The sequence below is a fragment of the Miscanthus floridulus genome, chromosome 11, assembly GCF_019320115.1.
Source record: "Miscanthus floridulus cultivar M001 chromosome 11, ASM1932011v1, whole genome shotgun sequence".
Classification (NCBI taxonomy): Eukaryota; Viridiplantae; Streptophyta; class Magnoliopsida; order Poales; family Poaceae; genus Miscanthus; species Miscanthus floridulus.
Genome location: NC_089590.1, coordinates 88,737,420 through 88,743,203, shown reverse-complemented (window position 1 = coordinate 88,743,203; position 5,784 = coordinate 88,737,420). Strand labels below are relative to the sequence as shown.

The 5,784-nt window shown below is 47.0% G+C and overlaps 1 pseudogene; it reads left to right on the top strand.

Moving 5' to 3' along the window:
* The first annotated feature begins 598 nt into the window (after positions 1 to 598).
* On the top strand, positions 599 to 3,475 carry LOC136492401 (G-type lectin S-receptor-like serine/threonine-protein kinase B120; annotated as a pseudogene).
* The last annotated feature ends 2,309 nt before the right edge of the window (positions 3,476 to 5,784 follow it).

The window sequence follows — 5,784 nt, the reverse complement described above, 5'->3', positions numbered from 1 at the left end:
ACTGGTGGTGGAAATCTGCTATCGTTGTCTCTTCCGCTGCCGCGTTGCCCGCTCTGATGTTCCCGGGTGCGCCCGCGACGACCGCTCGATGAATCCGGAAGTGCCCCGAGAGGGGTCGCCGCTTCCTGGGTTGGGCCTGTCTGCTCGCTCCCGAAAGCAGGCTCCTGGACCGGGGGGGCGTCGTTGTCCTCCCCGCCGACCCCAGGGACAGGGGGACCCCCGCGTCCATGCTGGCTGGATGGTGGGGATGAGCCGGGTCCGTCGGAGTGGGCTGCGTGCGCCCCGTGCCCGAGTCGGAACGCGCACGTCGTGATGGCGAGGGTGAGTTGAGGCGCCCTTGGCCCTCGATGCCATCAGGTCCTGGCGATGACGAACGTTGAATGTTCCGGCGTCGACCGTCGGGTGCCAACGACTTGTCCCGCCGTCTGTGACGCGATTCGGAGCGCTCCCTGTCCCTTGCCTGGCCCGGGTCACGAGGGAGACTCTGGAACAGACTGGATGCCCAGTTGTCACCACAGCCTTCGCGGCGTCCACGTCGAACGTCGTCGTTGTCGTCATCGCGGCGGCGCCATGGCTTGGAGTCCGGGGGTGGAGGGACATGGCGGTCACGCGGTTGGAAGGGGACTTTGCCGTATTTCCGTTTCTCTCTTTTTACTGATAATGCGGTGTCTGGTGGCTCATACCAGAGCAATGGTATCTCCATCGTCATGTACCAAGAGATGATCAACACAGGGGACGAGTTATACTATACGTACACAGTCTCTGGCTCACCCTACGTACGCATTTCTTTTGAATACACAGGCAAGGCGGGTCTCCTGATTTGGAACAGCACCACGTCGTCATGGGCAGTCATTTCTGAGCGTCCTGATACTGACTGCGAGCTCTATGCTTCTTGTGGTCCGTTCGGCTATTGCAACCACACAGAGGCAGTCCCAACCTGCCGGTGCCATGGGTTTGAGCTCCTGGACAGTCTCAATTTCTCTAGAGGAGGCCGGAGAAAGGAAGCGCTAAAATGTGGAAATAAAGACTATTTCATCGCCATGCCTAATATGAAGGTTCCTGACAAGTTCTTTCACATTAGGAATAGAAGCTTCGATCAGTGTGCAGCCGAGTGTACTCTAAACTGCTCGTGTGTGGCATACTCCTATGCCAACCTTGGTACTACGGGTGACACGTCGAGGTGCTTGGTCTGGACTGATGATCTCATCGACATGGAGAAGGCCAGCTTTTTAGACAACTTAATGTACATCCGTCTTGGCCAATCTCCTGGTACGCACATTCCTAACACCTCATCCTCCTTTCCCAGGAATAACATTTGTGTTCAATACTTCAATGTAACAATGCCGTCGCCACTCTCTAAGGCTTGTTTGTAAGATCCGAGATTGTTCAAAAACAGTTAAAAGGATTTAGTTCAAATTTGTGCAAGCTCTAGATGGACTTTGAAACTTAACTTGATTTGGCATCAAATAAGCCATCACACCACCATAGCATATCTCTTTGTGCTGGTTTTGAGTTTTGACACCACCTAAAAGCAGCAGCAAAAAAGAAAGAAGAACACGTTTAACAACAACCATTCACTTTTGATGTTTGCAACAGCAAACTACGTATGAGCAGTCAACCTGACTGAACGCCATGAGATGAAAAGTCCAATCAGTAACATCTGTAATTGTTTAACTGGTAATTAGGTTCTTGAATATTCATAGGTCTGTCTTTATTAGAGGGACATTATTCAAAGATCAGTCATGGAACACTTTGCAGTAAAGTCATACAATTGCAAGCTACACTTGATGCATTAACTTCTAACAGGATACTTTTCTTGTACAGTTCATAAGAAGAGCACTTTGCTGAAAATTTTACTCCCAAACATAGCATGTCTGCTGCTACTCACACTCGCAGCCCTTGTCTGGACATGTAAAAGCAGAGGTATGAAAAAAAAAAGAGCACTCATTTTCAGAAAGCACTGTCAATGTGCAGATGTTCAAGGAACAAAAGGGGATCCATTGATGTTTCTACCACTACAGGCAAACTGCGAAAGAAGAGAGTCCAGAACAGAACAATGCTAGAATGTTTGAGTTCTACAGATGAATCGGGGGGCAAGAACATAGAGTTCCCATTTATTAGCTTTGAAAACATTGTCACAGCAACAGACAATTTCTCTCATTGCAATATGATTGGGAAAGGAGGTTTTGGCAAAGTATACAAGGTACTCTAAAGTGAAAAGTTTCGCCTTAAAATTTACATTACTGAAAATAAAATTCTCATTCTGAATTATGTGATCATGTAGGGACCGTTGGAAGGTACCAATGAAGTAGCTGTCAAGAGACTTAGCAAGAGTTCTGGGCAAGGTGCCGAAGAGTTTAGAAATGAAGTAGTCTTGATTGCAAAGTTGCAACACAAGAACCTAGTTAGGCTTCTTGGTTGTTGTATTCATGAAGACGAGAAGACGTTGGTTTATGAATATGTGCCCAACAAAAGCTTGGATTACTTTCTCTTCAGTATATTCACTTTCAAAATTTTAATACTGTTGGTCAAACCCAATAAATAAATAACAACATTTATTGCCTTGTGATATGCCTCATGTCCTGTTCTTATCAGATTCTGCAAGAAAATCAATGCTTCAGTGGCCAACAAGGTTCAAAATAATCAAAGGGATAGCACGAGGGATTATGTATTTGCATCAGGACTCTAGATTAACTATAATCCATAGAGATCTCAAAGCAAGCAACATTTTGTTAGATAAAGAGATGAGCCCTAAGATATCAGATTTTGGCATGGCTAGGATATTCAATGGCGACCAGCATCAAGCAAATACAAAACCGAGTTGTTGGGACATACTAAGTAATTCATGCCCCTACCAATTCTTTAGATGGAATTTACATTGCTGACACTTGTTTAGAGCCTGCTTACCTAAATAACTGGTGAATCCTTACACAGTGGCTATATGTCACCTGAATATGCAATGGAAGGTGCATTTTCAGTCAAGTCAGACACCTACAGCTTTGGTGTTCTACTGTTGGAAATTGTGAGTGGAATCAAGATGAGTTCACCAAACCATATGATGGATTTTCCTAACCTTATAGTCTATGTAAGTATTGGTGGATGCACCTAATCCAGCATCTACTATATACTCACTGAATTATATTACCTGATAAAAGATTTCATATATGTTCAGGCATGGAACCTATGGAAGGATGACAAGATAGAAGATTTGGTGGACTCATCCGTTAAAGAGAATTGTCCTCTCGATGAAGTTTCATGATGCATCCATATAGGACTTTTGTGTGTTCAAGACAGTCCAAACTGTAGGCCACTAATGTCAGCAGTTGTGTTCCTGCTGGAGAACAGAACCACTACACTCCTAATACCAATACAACATGTGTATTTTGCACGTAGGGATCCCAGACCTGAAAATGCTGCCGATGATAGGGTATTATCCGTGAATGACATGAGCCTCACGGCGCTAGAGGCCCGTTAGATAACGTTCTTCCGCAAACTCCGCTTGAAAATTGTTATAGAAAAATGGAACTTTTAGTACAAGTGAATACAACAATTTGCAACAAGTGAATTTTTGCATGTGGTTGTGACGTATGTAAGCTTATTATATATGAAACTAAGATTTTTATTTGGTTCCTAAATGTAACACCCTAAAAATCCAATGTCAGAAACTAGGTTATATTTATTTGTTTATGTATTTTTGTGTGCATTAAACATAAGGAAAATAATTTAAAAAAATAAATAAAATAAACTATAAGATTAGAAACATGTTTATTTATGTATTGCATGCTGCTGCATTGAGTTTTTGTGATGACTAATTTCAGGAGGATTAAACTCTGGCTTGAATTCAGTTTTGTTTTTAGCTTTTTGGTTAAAAGAGAAACCTTAGTGTTCCTCTCCCACTCTCTATTAGCTTGTGGCCTAGCAGGCGCGCATGGGCCTAGTAGCGCCCAACCCATCCCTTCTCTACTGCAGCCTAGCAGGCCTCAGCCCACTCCTCCCTTCTTCTTCGCGCGCAAGCCCCACAAGCCGACCAGGCCGGCCCGATAGCGCGGCCTAGTACACCGTAGTGGAGTGCCAGCTCTCCTATCCCTCTCTGCCTCTGCCAAACTGACCCCACACCCTGTCTTGCTGCCAGGAGGCCCCAGCCGTCAACCTCCCATCCATCTTCCTCGCGTCGTCGTAGAGTCGGACTCCACCAAAGGAAATCCCCGCTGTAATCCCGAGTTCCACGGTTTAAACCACATGGACTCAAGTTCAAAAAAAACACACATGGACTCGCATCATCAGCATCATGCTTTGCTCTAGGCATGTGAAAGTGAATAGGTGTGCTGGCCCGACTTGCGCTGCAGCGACAAGTTGCCTGCCTAGGCCTAGCGCCCTATGTCCTGTTTGTTTGTTCGATAAGCTATGGTTAAAAGTATTGTTGGCTAATTTGTTGTGAGAGAAAAATACTGTTTGCTGGCTAAAAAAATACGACTTATAAGTCAAACCAACGGGACGCTAGTATGCGTTATCTGGCGTTGAGGAGGCTCCTGTAGGAGTTTTATACGACGCGAGCCTCCTCAACGCCGACTGCTTGCTAGATTAATTTGTGAATCAAACTATAGGAGTTTTATACTTTGTTATTAAAATTGCATAATGAACTTTACCAGTCAGAGCCCAACACGCAAACGGTTGTTGTTCTGGGCTGAGAAGTCTTAACTCTTGAGAGGTCTTACTCAAGTGGGTCTGACCTATACAGTACCAAAGCACGGTCCATCCAGGATAGGCATCAACTCGAGTGGCTCAGGGAAAATGATAGTAAGAAAAGAGTGAGGATGAGACGATCTCTCGTCCCTAATTTTTTTGAATGAACCATATTGGCGTGGCTAACGTCCGGACGTCCGAACGGACGCCCGCCTCTGGATACCTACGTAGCCCGTCTCCATCCGCCTCGCTCTGACTCACGCACGCACCCCGCCCTCCACGTTGCGCCCGCCGCTCCTCACGTCAGGACAGTCGTGCAGCCCGCCCCAGTCCGATCCACCTTGCCCCCGTCTCGCACGCGCACCTACCCCTGTCGCTACGCCCTGCTCCTTCCCCCTGACCCCTCCTCTCTCTCCGTGTGGGCAGGACTCGGGAGCCCGCCCCCAGCGCTCTGCGCCCCCTCCGCCGTCCCCTAGCTCGCCGCGCCCCATCCCCCAGCGTCCGGCTCATGCGCCCATCACTCACTATGCCCTCATAAAACACTTGCAACGTGAAAACGCTTGGATGCAACATGCGTGTGACATAGATGAAACATTCGAAACATACTCTTGCAACATATGTGTGAAATATATGTAACATCCAGATAAAACACTTGCAACATGTGTGTGAAACATATGCAACATCTAAATAAAACACTTGCTGCAACATACGTCTGAAACAGATAAAACATTTTGAACAAACGCTTGCAACATACCTCTAAAAACACTTGCACAATATGCAACATCTACATGTAATAGTTGCAGCATACCTCTGAAACACTTGAAACATACATTTGCAACAAAGAGGTGTGAAAGGCCGGGACCGGTCGATTTCGGTCGTCAGGGTGCGATCCGGCAGTGAGCGGTGGCGCGCGAGCACCACCACCATCAACACCGGCCATGAGCGGCGCGGTGCGGCGCACGGCCGAAGCAAGGAGCGAGGTGCAGGTGGGGCGCGTGACGGGCGGGAGCAAGAAGTAAACGAGTGTGTGGCACAGGGTGAGGCGCGCGGTGGAAGAAGGCCGCAACAGCAGAGTGAGGCGCGGTGTCTAGATAGGATGGA